General features: G+C 37.4%; 1 long non-coding RNA gene and 1 other non-coding gene across 2 annotated transcripts; one reads left to right on the top strand and one right to left on the bottom strand.

Moving 5' to 3' along the window:
• Window positions 1–1,299: 1,299 nt before the first annotated feature.
• On the bottom strand, window positions 1,300–5,235 carry LOC133804490 (uncharacterized). Its single transcript, XR_009878506.1, has 4 exons — window positions 4,993–5,235; window positions 4,247–4,371; window positions 3,705–3,878; window positions 1,300–1,404 (listed from the first exon to the last, which is right to left on the bottom strand). It is a non-coding gene; the product is annotated as an uncharacterized LOC133804490 (long non-coding RNA).
• A 2,779-nt stretch (window positions 5,236–8,014) lies between these two features.
• LOC133807960 (small nucleolar RNA R71) lies at window positions 8,015–8,121 on the top strand. Its single transcript, XR_009879838.1, has one exon. It is a non-coding gene; the product is annotated as a small nucleolar RNA R71 (small nucleolar RNA).
• The last annotated feature ends 6,243 nt before the right edge of the window (window positions 8,122–14,364 follow it).

Below are 14,364 nucleotides of genomic sequence, written 5' to 3'. Positions count from 1 at the left end.
AATATTGGTGCTCCCCAAGGTGAATTAATCAGTCGAATGAAACCCTTTCCCAACAACTCCAGTAGTTTTGTCTTAAGTTCTTTCAACTCTGTAGGTGCGATTCAGTAGGTTGCCTTAGATATTGGTGTTGTCTCTGGTGCAAGTTCGATCACAAATTCCATTTCTCTGTTCGGGGGTAAACTTGGAAGATCCTCGTGAAACACTTCCGGAAATTCACAGACTATGTGAACATTTTCTGGTTTCAACTTTGTCTCTCTAGATTTTTCTACCACACTCGCCAAGTATTTTGAGCACCCATGTTGCATCATGTTCTAAGCATCCAATGTCGAAATGATAGGTGTGGAGAATCCTGTCATTTCTCATTTAAAAGAAAAATACTCCCCTTCATCTGGTCTGAACTCTACTGTTTTCCTTCGACAGTCTATAGTTGCTTTGAACTTAGTCAACCAATCCATGCCAAGAATTACATCATAATCCAACATATCTAATTCTATAAGGTCTTTTGGACATTCCCTACGCTCAACTGCTGTAGAGACTGATTGTAACCATCTAGATGATAACATAATCTCTCCTGATGGTAACAATTTCCTAAAGCAACTCCCAAATATTTTACAATGTAATCCCAATTTATCAATTACATTTTAACACTACTACAAAAAGAGATTTTTAGGACTAGCATTGCGAGTCCTCTATTTGAGAGCCTTAAAAACTAAGGTTTTTAGGACTCTCAATGCGAGTCCTAAAAAATGGGAGTCTTAAAAAATCTGGTTGAGTGCCTTTAATTAAGTTTTTAGGACTCTCTTTGCGAGTCCTAAAAGAATGTTTTTAGGACTCGCAATGCGAGTCCTAAAAAATCTAGTTGAGTGCCTTTAAGTAATTTTTTAGGACTCGCTTTGCATGACCTTAAAAGTAATTTTTTTTTAAAAAAATACAGCTATAATTTTAATTTTGATTTAAAAATATATATCCATTTGAGTGTCGAATATGTATCAAAAGAAATTTGAAAAGAAAATACTAAAAAAATGGCAAAAAATTTTTACGAAATAAATTAAAAATTTCTAAACATGTATTGTAATTATCTAGCTATAGCATCATTCATTTCGCTCTAACCAATTGTAAAAATGACATTGCCCATTCTTCTCTAACTTCGTCAATTTCTTGAGTAGTATATGGTTTTTCGGAGGTGAACTGAAAAAAAAAAACAAAAATTTAATTATAATTATATTAGTGGTAATAAATTCAAAGCATATATAAAAATTGTACTAGATTAATACTATGTAGTTTTATATTGTTTATTACCTGTTTCGACAAGAAATATTTGATATGAGGGGCATTGATAAGTACATTCTTCATCATCCTCATAACGTAATATCCGCAGTCGATATTGTTTGGTTGTTTACGACACTATATAAAGATTGGTAATACATGTACAATTCTTAGTATTAAATATCTTAAACATCTTTACATATACATAAATTGGTTACATATACATCTTTACTCTGTTATTGAATTAGATTTAGCCAGGGTCATAAATCGGTTTTGCTTTAGGAGAAAATAGATGTGCTCTGTTATTGAAAATAGTTTACTCCAAACTAAATAATTGTATGGAGAAAATAGTTGTGCTCTGTTATTGAAAATGGGTCTACTAATTGTATTGAGTAGTAATTCTGTTACGTATTATTCATTTATGTATATATATATATTATGTTTTGAATCCCAACTATATGATATTGGATCTGTTAATGATAAGGATTATGTGTTTGGAGTTCGTGCTCTCTCTTTTTGTTTTGCCATTTCTATTGTTTCATAATGTATTGTTCTATTGAATTGAGGTCTTTTACTTTTTACAGGCCAAAGGAACTACAGTTGGCTGAGACTTTGGTATAGAATAGAAGTAATATATTCAACTTAATTGAAGTCTCATAGCCCAAGATGGTGCTTTTCTATTTTTCTCTACAATTATTAGCATAGCATAAATTTGCCGGACCCAAAGCCAAGTGTTGATACAAGGTCATCATAATAATAATTACAGGTATATAGGTCATAATTAATCAAAAAATAGAATCCATTGATATATATATATAAACTTCATACATTTAGATTCTTCTTGATTACTTGCTACTATGCTTTCTATTTTGGTATTTTTACTTCTCTTCTCAAGGTTTACCACATTCTACCTTGTAGTTTATGCTAACTAGAAATAGAGCTTTTCTATTCTGTCATGTCTAATTTTTATATTTAATGAGAACTTACTTTCACTGGTTACATGTTGGCCCAATTATTAGCCACATGTTGTGTCGATACTTGACCAAGTTGGCTTGCTTCTTCTGAATATTATATGTTTCAAGAATAAACCATAGAAATGTACATTAAATTTCATTTCTAAAATGGAAATGAGTAGATACTTATGCATAAGTTATACATGCAATATGATGAGACTGTGATCATAGGTGTTACATACCAAGGTGTTTTTTTTTAAATATATATATTATGTATATAGTCCAATTTTTATTTATTTTAAACGTTCTGGAAAATACTTGTATTTGTATTTGTATTTGGTCGAAATTTAAATAAAAAATGCTACATATTATCGCATCTAATCTCATTTGCCCCTTTAGATTTATAAGTTTGAAGTTAATTAAATGGCTTTTTGAATTGGATGTAGTAATGTTATTCTGCTCATTATATTCGTACACAGAACTGTGATCAGGTGCTTTTGATTTGATGCATATGAAAGGGAAGGAGAGAACACTCTAACGGAAAAAAGTGTGAGCATGTTGTGGTTTTGTGTATTTATGCATAAAGCTTATTGTTCTTCAAGTAGACTTCAAGCATTTAACTAGCCAATTTTAGCTCAATTTAGAGTGATTAAGTTCTGTACTGGAAAGTTTTTTAAGTTTCAAGGTCATTTGACAATTAGTTTTGACACTTCGATGGGTTTTGTGCTGGACTTTTTGTACTTATATGAAACTTGCCACTTTCTTTAATTTATCAATCTGGTGTTCTACTATACTGACTTCTATTTATTTTAGAAATATTAATACAAGTTCAGTTTCCTTTCAAAAATAAAAATTTCTAGGGGCAATTCCTTTGTTTGTATATTTCTGGATCCTTATCTTTAGATGTTGTGATAGTATGTGTCCTCGGCTATGACATTATCACTTTGGATGTTGTGATTTTTTAAGTGTACCTCTGCTTGTTTGTTTGTGTTGTAACTCTAGAATTTTAGTGCCTACTTTTAATAGATTACTTGTTCATCTCAAAGCTATAGCTTATGCTTTTTCCTTTGCTTGTCACTCTATCTTGTTTAGAAAAATTGTGTCTTTGCTAGCATAAAAGTGAGTCATTTTTTTCATATTTCCACACAAAACTAAGTACAAAAAAATCTATAGAAAATCGGACAACATATCCCCTAATTTACTAGCCTAGCCATCTGTCACAATCAACACCAACATGTCAAACAAATCAAACAACACATAGGTTTTCATCCATATATCACCGCAGCACACAAAATTCTCAGAACCTACTTCACTAAGACATGCAAGTTCTCAATCTTCTGTTATCACCACAGCACACAGAATTTCCATAATCAACTTCACTACGGTTGAATATCTAAGATATTCAAATTCAACTAAAGTAATACAATTATCATTCAAATTTATAAAATATTGAAATTTTTTAAAACTAAATTAAATATAACATACCTCTTGCAATTAGCTACAAATCCAATGCTTTAAGACCAATCAAAATCCCCAAATGTGTGCCGTTGAGCGTCCTTCACCTAGCAGCCGCCGTTCAAAGCAAACCAGCCCTAAATGGTGTGATTGAATAAATCCCCAAATGTGTAGTGCTGATGGGTTTTCTCTTGTGTTTTAACCCTATAATTTTGAAAAAATGATAGTTTTTTAAGTGTTTTACTTAACAATTTTAAAGACTTGCTTTGGGAGTCCTTAATACTCATTAAGTCCTAAATAATGTCTGAAATACCAATTCCATCACATCTGAAACTAAGGTTTTTAGTGGAGTGTAAGTTGAATACAAAATAAATTGCAAGAAAATGCATCTCGGTTTGAAACTTTCACATATAAAAGTCTTGTTATAATAGAACCATAAATAATTTGCTTATGAGGGTTTGGAATCTTCTTCAGAAACATAACAACAAGGCCAATTGTCCAGTGATATCTTCACCAGATATTATTTTTGATAAGACATAAGTAAATTAGAGAAACTTTGAATGACTGAATACCTTGCCACCCAGAAATGTGTAAGTGTCAGCTGCAATGATGCTACTGATAGAGATTAAGGTTGCAACAAGCCCAATTGTCCAGTGAGTTGGCCCACCAAGAACAGTAGGCCATGAAGCTCCTATTGCTGCCAAAAAGTGATATGGAATTTTGGTTCTACGTACAACACTAGTAAATGATGAAAAGCATAATACTAAACTATTCACTAGGCCACATATGACTTAACATATACACAGAACATACATTACTGGCACAATTCCAAACCATTTATCTTTGCTTAATCCACTATGCATATAAAGTCAAGGGAGTGACAAGATAAAAGATAGAAAAGGCATGGCCTATATGATGAGTCAGCCAAATTTTAAATTAAGTGCATATATTAAACCCCTTACTAGTGTTTAAGGTTGGCACTACCAGACCGCATCAAAGCTTGACCCAGAAACAAGGAAGATATCCATATAAAATATACCAAACATGGTACTACTAAGCTGTGAAAAATCAGGATTTCCTCTCTGTAAATATACTGCCATTGCCACAATAAAGGTAGCTGATGTCACAGAAACATCAATATGACCATATATATATTTATATATGCATTGTATATTTGTAAGGACATTCTTTAAGCACTACACCACGCCCAGCTACACACATATATATATACATACAGAGATCTCAAAGAAAAATATATATACCCAAATATCATTTTGATCCCAGATATTTAAAAAAAAAAGCTGAGGAAAAAACTTACCTGTTCGACCTCTTCAATACAGATGCAGTCGACCCTCGCCAGCGCCGTTCAAGCCCTCGCCGCAGCTGAAAGAGGATGAGAGATTGAGAGCCAATGGCGGTGCCAAACCAGGAAGGGAGAGAGAGAGTGTGAGGGCAAGGGGGAACAACCAAACCAGAAAGGGAGAGAGAGAGAGTGACGGCAAAGGGAGAGAGAGACTGAGATTGAGTCGTGAAATTATAAGAGGAGGACTTAATTTTTTTTGGTGAGAGTGAACAAAAAAAATGACGTACGGCGTGGTAGTCCAAAGTTTTACCCAATAACCTAATTAAATCCCCAATTTTCAAAGAAAAGAAATGTGTCTCTTTTACTTTTTTAGGACTCCCAAAGCAAGTCCTTAAAATTGTTAAGTAAATGAGTATATAAAAAATACTTATTTTTTAGTTTAGATTTGTTTAGGACTCGCATTTTTTTTAGGACTCGCAGTATTAAGGACTCTCAAAGCAAGTCCTTAAAATTGTTAAGTAAAAGAGCATATTTTTAGCCTAGATTTTTTTAGGACTCGCATATTTTTTTAGGACACTCATTACGAGTCCTAAATTGTGTTTTTTCAGGACTCTCGATGAGTGTCCTAAAAAACTCTATAAACATTTTTAAGGACTTGCATTTAGATGTGTCCTAAAAAAGTGTCCCGTAAAGGGTATTTTGTAGTAGTGTAAGCAACATAAGAATGAGTCACTTTAGAATCAATGAGGACCCCATACATAATACCAAAAATAGAAATCTGACCTGTGACAATCGTGTTACTGTTGGTTGCCTCTCCCTGGGTCAAAGAAGAGACTCTTGCTGGAACTAGATTGCCATTGCTCCCTTGTCCAACTCCTGCCTTCCACTGTGGGCAATCTTTCTTCAAATGACCTACTTGACCGCACTTATAGCATTTTTTGAGCTTGCTTTGCATTCCCCTAAATTTTTGTGTGAGCACTTAGGACAATTGGGGTACTCTATTCTACGGTTTTGGTGATTCTCGCGATTATGATTGTTGCTATGGTTATTGTGGTTGTTGTGGTTGTTACCATTTGGACCTATAGCTTTAGGCCTCTTGTCTATGCCACTATTTTGTCCCTCTGTGCCTTCCTCATATTGCTCTCTTATAAGACATTGTTCTTGTTGGCCTCCACCCTTGCAGCATTGTCTTTCCATATACAGTCTTCCATATACTCATCTTCTCGAGCTTTTTCTAAAATCTCATAATAACTAACCAGCTCTGTGCTGATCATTTTCATATCTCTAGTGATCATAGGTCTTAGTCCCCTTATAAACATTTGAGCCCTCATGGTCTCTGTGGAGATTATCTCTGGAGCGAGGCTTGCAAATCTGTTGAATTTCTGAGCATATTCTATGAATGAAAGATTGCCTTGTGTTAGGGTCACAAACTCGTCGACTCTGGTTTCCAACACTGCAATACTATAGTATTTCTCATTAAAGGCATGGACAAAGTTTTCCCAAGTCATGTTATCTAGAGGTCTTGTTTGTTCACCACGTCCCACCAGTTTCTGGGGTCCATCTTTACTAAGCGGACAACACACGAGACTCTCTGCTGATCGTTTAACTACATATGGTCGAAAATGGCCTCGATCAACCTCAGTCAATCCTCAACTATCATGGGATTGGGCTTTCCTTCAAAATTTTGGGGAGACTATTTCCTATAGCGCTCATATACTGGCTCAAATCCATAGCTCATTGGTGCTTGTGGGGGCACAGGGGGCGCTTGTTGTACTGGAGTCTCAGGTTGTGCCAACAGTACTTGTTTGGTTGGAGGTGCTTGCTAGGCTTAGGCCAACTCCTCTTCCCTCTGTCTCAACTATTCCCTTAATCTTGCTGCCTCTACAGCTAAGTCAATAGCTAGTGCAGGTGGGGCTGCTGGTTGTACTGGTGGCACTTCCATGCCAAGGATTCTGTTGCATTTTGGTTAGCAGGGGCACCTCTTTCACGACCTCTACCCCCTCCTCTGCCAACCCTAGTGCCTCTTCCTGTAGTAGACATGTTGATATTCTAGGGCACAAAAGAAACCATCATAAGAGGAGAAAATTTGTACAACAAGTTATCACTTAGAGACTTAATTGCAATGAATTGACATGCATACTCATATCCATTCACATAAAATCCAATGTTTGCAAAAATCAAAATATGATAAATACTTAATATCCTTAAATATGTCCAAAATATCCAAGTATCCAAAATAATTCAAACGAATAAAAATATTAAAAAAATTCCCATTTATTTAATAGAAGTCTAGGGATTTGGTGAAGGAAAAGCTGTAATCCTCCACTGTTGACTTATCCCTAGAGTCATAGTCCAATGTCTCCCCACTTTCACTTCGAGATTTCTGATGGATGACCGAGTTTCAGTCATAAACTGAGCATGGGAGTTGGTCAAGGTCAACAGTGCAACTTGTAACTCATTTGACTTCTCTTCAGGAACTGGTGGCCTAGGTTGTGGTGCTAGAGGTTGAGGCATAATCTGCTGAGAATGAGGTTGGAATTTAGGTTGCTAGCCCTGATTATTTCTACATGAAAAATTAAGGTGATTTCTCCACCCTAGATTAAATGAATTGGAGAAAGGATTGTTGGCTTGCCTATTAAAATTACTCATCATGTTGACTTACTCCATAAGGATGGTGATATTGAACTTTGTTGTCATACACTGCTCAAATTGGTGAGTACCACCAAAAATTTCACACCCTATCTGTAACTGAATGGCATTGGCTGATATTGTATTATACTGCAATTGCTTAGCCAATGTTGCAACTTGAGTAGTTAAAGCAGTGATTGCATATAATTCAGGAACCCCAGCTACCTTTCTGTTACTAGTTGCACACTCATCAGACCATTGATGGTTGTTTGTAGCCATATCTTCCAACAACTCATATGCCTCGTTGGCACTTTTACTCATAAATGCCCCTCGAGCTGTGGCATTAATTATGGTGCGAGTAGTACCGCACAATCCATTGTAAAAGTTGTGGACCAACATCCACTTTTCAATGCCGTGATGAGGACACTTTCTCAACAGTTCCTTGAACCTCTCCCAAGAGTCATATAAAGATTCCCCCTCAAGTTGGTAAAAATTATTGATCTCCCCCCATAATGTAGCAGCCTTTGATGGAGGAAAGAACTTGGCAAGGAATTTCTGAGCCAAATCCACCCAAGTATTTATGGAATTGGATTGAAGGGAGTTCAACCAACTTTTAGCTCTATCCTGCAGTGAAAATGGGAATAGCCTCAACCTGGTTGCATCGTCGCTCACCCCATTATACTTGAACGTTGCACATAGCTCTAGAAAATTAGCTATGTCAATATGAGGATCTTTTGAGTGTAAGCCACCAAATTTCACGGTGGACTACACAATTTGTAAGATCGCCGGCTTAATCTCAAAGTTATTAGGCTCCACATTCGGTGGTCTTATACATGTTTGCACTCCCGTAATAGTTGGGAGTACATAATCCCATAAGTTTCTCAAAGCGGGATTCTGAGCTTGTCCTTGCACCACTTCTGGCACCCCTCCATTCAACCCATCATTGTTTTGAGGATTTTCCATAACCACAGTTGGACTATTAGCTCTCTTGTTTCTATGATTCTGCCAGCACGCTTTCTCAATCTCATGATTAATAGGAACAAGCCTATCTGCTCCTCTTCGTCTACGCATATAACAGGACTACCTGAAAAAAATGGTCAAGAGTGCACACAAAATAAGTTAGAAACAATTAAAAGAACAACCAAATAAGAAATAAAATTAATTACTTTGATATTGATAATTTTCAGTCCTCGGAAATGAAGCAAAAACTTGTTGCGAAAATTAAAGCTATGCAAGTGCACACAGTCGCAATTTGTAATAATTTCTTGGTAAGACCAAGTATCCTTCCACAAGGACTGAATTATCAATTACCAGATAATAAATTCTTAGTTTCTATTTGGTTAACGAAAATTTGTTTTGTATCATGATAATTAAAAATAATAAAGTTACTAAAAATAATGCAAGATTGTAAGAGCATAAACAAGAATAAAATTCCAAGGATTTAAACAATTAGGGGTTTTAATTTCATCTACAATCCCTCCTCTCAATCACTAAAACAATATTAAAGATTCTTCTTCTTATTAAGCTAACAAGTTGTCAAGGTATTTTATAATAGGATTAGGAATTATAAAACTCGACCTAATTATGAACTTTCTATATTTCTATGGTAAATTCAACAATTAAGAGACATTGAATTCACAACCTAGACGCTACACAAATAACATAGATACTTTCGTTCTAGATTAAATCTATATTGTTTCAATCAAAACTTGTTTAAATTTCACTTTTCATAATTTCAATTCAAACACAAATAGATAATGAAATGAGATGGCCAATCACATTTCTTGCATTAAAATAGATTGAGACAGGCTTAATAGACGAAGAAGAAAATCCTAATATTGCATTAGATCATCAAAGGAGTTCAAGAGAATCCATTAAAAACCCTAATAAAGATTTAGTTCAACATTGTCATTCTAAAAGTAAACAACAATTAAAAATAACATAGAATTAAAAGGAAATAGAAGAAGAACTGTAGAGAGCGAATGGAGATGCTCCACGTTGTGTTCCTTGCTTCACAATTCATCCTTCTCTCCCCATCTGATTAATCCATCTCAAAATTAGGTTTAAGAACAATTCCAGTGCCACCACCAGTGTCTAACTTATAGCTGGGCTTCGATCAGGCGAGCCACGACCCAACCCCTTCATTGCTGCGGCTCGTGTAAATTTTCAAGGCAGACATACTCATCAGCACAACGGCCGGTATCAAACCTCGAAAAACAGGCTTTTTGCCTTGGACCTGGTCGCGACTCAGCATCGTAGCGCTGCGACCCTTAAAGACTTCTTCAATTTTTGTGCTTTTGTTCCCGAAAATTTACCGAAGCCATAAAATTGCTTGAAGATTCATCTTTTCATGGAATCAACACCAAACAGCCAATTTTTCATCATTTTCTGCCAATTGGCTCCAATTGTTCTTTTTCTTTATTTATAAGTTAAACCATAAAATAAACAAAAACAAGGATAATATCATACTAAACAATAGAGCAACTTAATAAAAACTACCTAAAACACAACCTAAACACAACATAAAACTAGACTCAACATATCTCCGCCGTTAATTTCGTCAATGCGAACCCTTCGAATCTCAAGAATTTCCTTAAGTAGTTTCTTTCTAGTCGTGCGAATTATTGGAGGCATAGAGTCTATTCTACAACCATAGTACTAAAACTTAAAAGCAAGTAAAACAGTGAAACAAGTAGAAAATATACTTACCACACGGTGAGATAAGGCTTTCCTAGTCTTTAATATGTACGTAGAGGGGTTCCTTGAAAAATGAATGACATGTCTCTGAATACCATTTGTAAAACGCCTTATCTCAACAATCTTTGTAAAAATGCCATTTTTATGCTTATTTAGAAAAATGTCAACAATTACCTAAAAGTTCAGTGGGCTTTATTAAAACATGCATTATGGGCCCCTTTGTTAAAGCAGAATATAATGTCTTTTATGAAATTCGTAAAAGAAAATAAAAAAGTATCACCAAAAATAGCCTTAGTATTTTCAGTGCTAGGATTTTCCCCCCAGCATGATCTCCACAAAAGTGTTCGTGCACTTCTTGAAAAATGGTTTTAGCTTCCTCGAGCAGAACACATCGTAGGAGAAGCAATGAATGACCACGTCAGTACAAAGTCCCATCCACTATTACATACTACAGAGCTTGATAAAGTATTTTTCTTGCGTCCTTTCTGTCCTCAGGTAGACTTCTGTTGTGAGGTATTCCATTATGGAAGGCATCCACGTCGATCTTGTGTCGATCATTTCGACCTCTGTCATTTCTTCTGTAACACTTGGACTTTCCGAGAACTCCAATGGCACCACATTCAATGTCTCAGCTTCTTTGGTGGTGGCAAGCCGCGCCAAAGAGTTAGCATTAGAGTTCTGGTCGTGAGGTATCTGTTCAACAGTATTGTACTCAAATTTAGATAGTTCTTCCTTCACTTTAGCTAGGTAGGCTTCCATCTTGGTACCTCAAGCTTGATATTCTCCCAACACCTGATTAACCACGAGCTGAGAATCACTATAGCATTGGACGACCTTCGCCTTGAGCTCCCTTGCCACTCTCAGCCCAGCTAATAAGGCCTCATATTCGACTTCGTTGTTGGATGCCTCGAATCCAAATCTTAGAGTTGTATGAAATTAATACCCTTCTGGGGAGATTAAGATGATCCCAGCCCCCGATCCATTCTTGTTTGATGATCCATCCATGAAGATTTTCCATGACACCTGCATCGGTTCCTCCAAGAGTTCCACTTGAAATGCGGTGCCTTCAGCCATAAAATCAGCAAGGGCCTGACTTTTGATTGAGGCCCGTGGCATGTAAAATATCTCAAACTAGTTAAGCTCGATAGCCTCTTTTAAAAGATGTCCCAATGTTTCAGGTTGGTCGGCCTTGACGTTTATTTAATGGGACTGGAAATATGATCAGAGTGGAAATATGATCCAAATATTAGATAAAATGCCAGCTTCTCTATCAGTGGGTATCGTGACTCGGCTACGAGAAGTCTCTTGCTTATATAATATACTGGTTTTTGAGCACAATCTTCTTCTCGACACTAACTACATTTTCTGTCACGACCAAATAAAGGAACAGAGGTTCTCCAGCCATAGGCTTAGATAACACTGGGGACTCGGCCAGGTGCGTTTTTAGGTCGAGGAATTCCTGTTCACACTCCTCAGTCCATTCAAATCTTTTGTTTCCCTAGAGAAAGTTGTAGAATGGCAGGCACTTGTGAGTTGATTTTGAAATGAAACGATTCAAAGCTGCCACCTTTCCAGTCAGGCTTTGAACTTCTTTACGTGTCCTGGGCGAGGGCATTTCTAACAACGATCTGATTTTATCAGGATTCGCCTCTATCCCCCTCGAGTTGACTATGAATTGCAGAGATTTTCCAGATGCCACTCCGAAAGTGCACTTCTGAGGATTCAAATTCATGTCATACCTCCTCAATATCCTAAAAACATTCTTCTAGATCGGACACATGGTTATCGGTAGTCTTTGATTTAACAACCATATCATCGACATACACTTCCATACTTCTCCCGATCTGATTAGCGAACATCTTGTTGACCAAGTGTTGATATGTAGCTCCGACATTCTTTAGCCCGAAGGGCATAACTGTATAACAATATACGTTATTTGGGGTCATGAAGCTAGTGTGTTCCTTGTCCGAAGGATTCATCACGATCTAGTTATATCCAGAATACGAATCCAAGAAGGACATGAACGCGTGACCTATCGTGGCTTCTACCAACTGATCAATCCTTGGCAGTGGGAAACAATCTTTGGGACACTCTTTATTCAGATTTGTCTTTGGGACCAGCACGGGATTGGAGACCCAGATCGGGTATTTTGCTTCACGGATAAACCTGCACTTTAATAGTCGAGCAACTTCTTCCTCAAGAGCTTCAACTCTGACTGTTCCCAAGCGTCTCCATTTTTGGGATTTTGCAGGCACGTTCTTGTCCAAATTTAAAGTGTGCATGATTATACTCTGGCTTATTCCCACCATATCTTCATGTGACCAGGCGAAAACGTCCAGATTCACTTGTAAGAAATTGACCAGCTCCTTCTTCCTTTTATCATCCAGATTCTTCCCAACCTTCACGACTCTTGAAGCTTCTTTTGGGTCAATGTTTACTTCCTCGAGCCCCTCTATATCTTGGAGTTCTGACCTGTCTTCGCCTATCTGTGGGTCAATGTCATCGCGTTGGGTGACGTTATTGTCCACTTTTTGTTGAGGTTCTTCCATCCCACAAGTAACTTATACTTCCTGGGACTCCTCACCTCCGTCATTTATGACCTTAGCTTCCGGCTTGGGTTGTGATTTTCCCTTCATAGAAATGATATAGCATTCTCTGGAAGTGAGCTGATCACCTCTGATAGTTAATATTGCTATAGCTTATGGGAATTTTATTGCTAGGTGGCGGATTGAGGTTATGGCTTCAAACGCCATCAACGCAGGTTGGCCAAAAATCGCATTGTATGCAGCTGGACAGTCGATTACCATGAATTCAAGGAACTTGGTAACAGTTCGTGAGTCCTCTCCCAATGTTACCACTAATCCGATCGTCATGATGGTTGCTGACCCTTCACCAGAAAACACGTAGAGAATCCTTGAGGCTGCCTTCAAGTCAGTTACAGACAACCCTATTTTTTCAAAGGTGGACCTAAAAAGTAGATTCACGGAACTTCTGTTATCTAGTAGTGTCCTCCAAACCCTTCGTTTTGAGAGCTAAACGGTTATGACCAATGGATCATTATGTGGGAATGGCTAGCATCCTCTTCCGAGAAAATGATTGGTTGCTTTTCCAATCTCTGTTGTTTCGACAACTGCTGTTCCGGGATGAACTCCACTCCGTTATGGGACTTCAGCTCATTGATGTACCTCTCCTGGGCCCCGATGCTCGTGCCTGCCAAATGAGGTCTTCTAGATATGGTGGTTATATCTCCCCTACTATTGGAGGAGGGTCGACCAGACATGCTTGAGCTCCAGTTTGACTCATTGGAGCTTCGGGGACTGATTAAGGGTTTGTTCCAGCGGGCTGATTAGGGACCACTCGATTTCGTGCATACTAGGCCAAAGTTCCCACTCTATTGAGAGTTTCGATCTCATCCTTCAACTATCGGCAGTCATCAGTGTTATGACCGATATCATTTAGGAATCGACAAAACTTTGAATAATCTCTCTTCACCCTCTAGTTCATCAATGGTTCTGGCTTCTTCATGGAAGGTGAGCAGAATTTTCCAGGAAGATGTGCTCCCTAGTGTCTGTTAGGTCTGTATAAGTAGCATTAATAGGTTTGAATTTCTCCCTAGACTTATTTTTCTTCGTTCTGCTCTTGTCGCCTTCACCATTTCCCTTCCTTTTGTTATTCCCCCCTTGGTAATTCTGGGTAATGGTTTGAGCCGTAGCTACAACGTCCGTCACCGCTCCAACGGGCTGGACAGGAAGCTGGCTAGTTCCTGCGACAGAAGATCGCCCCTCCTCTAGGTTAATCCATTCTTGAGCTCGGGCCAAGAATTTTTCCACACTCTTAACTCCTTTCCTTTGGAGTTCCTGCCACAAATCTCCCCTGACGAGGATTTCCGTCCTCATTGCCATGAGCATGGAGCTATCATCACAATATCTAGCTCGTACAGCGACATTAGAAAATCTACTCAGATATGTCTTCAACGTTTCGCCAGGTTGCTTCTTTACATTGGCCAATGAATTAGACTCAACTTGAGCTGCTTGTGAAGATGAGAATTATTTTTTGAACTCG

Source organism: Humulus lupulus, chromosome X (assembly GCF_963169125.1).
Source record: "Humulus lupulus chromosome X, drHumLupu1.1, whole genome shotgun sequence".
Taxonomy (NCBI): domain Eukaryota; kingdom Viridiplantae; phylum Streptophyta; class Magnoliopsida; order Rosales; family Cannabaceae; genus Humulus; species Humulus lupulus.
The sequence above is the reverse complement of the archived record's forward strand: the minus strand, read 5'-3'. Positions and strand labels throughout refer to the sequence as shown.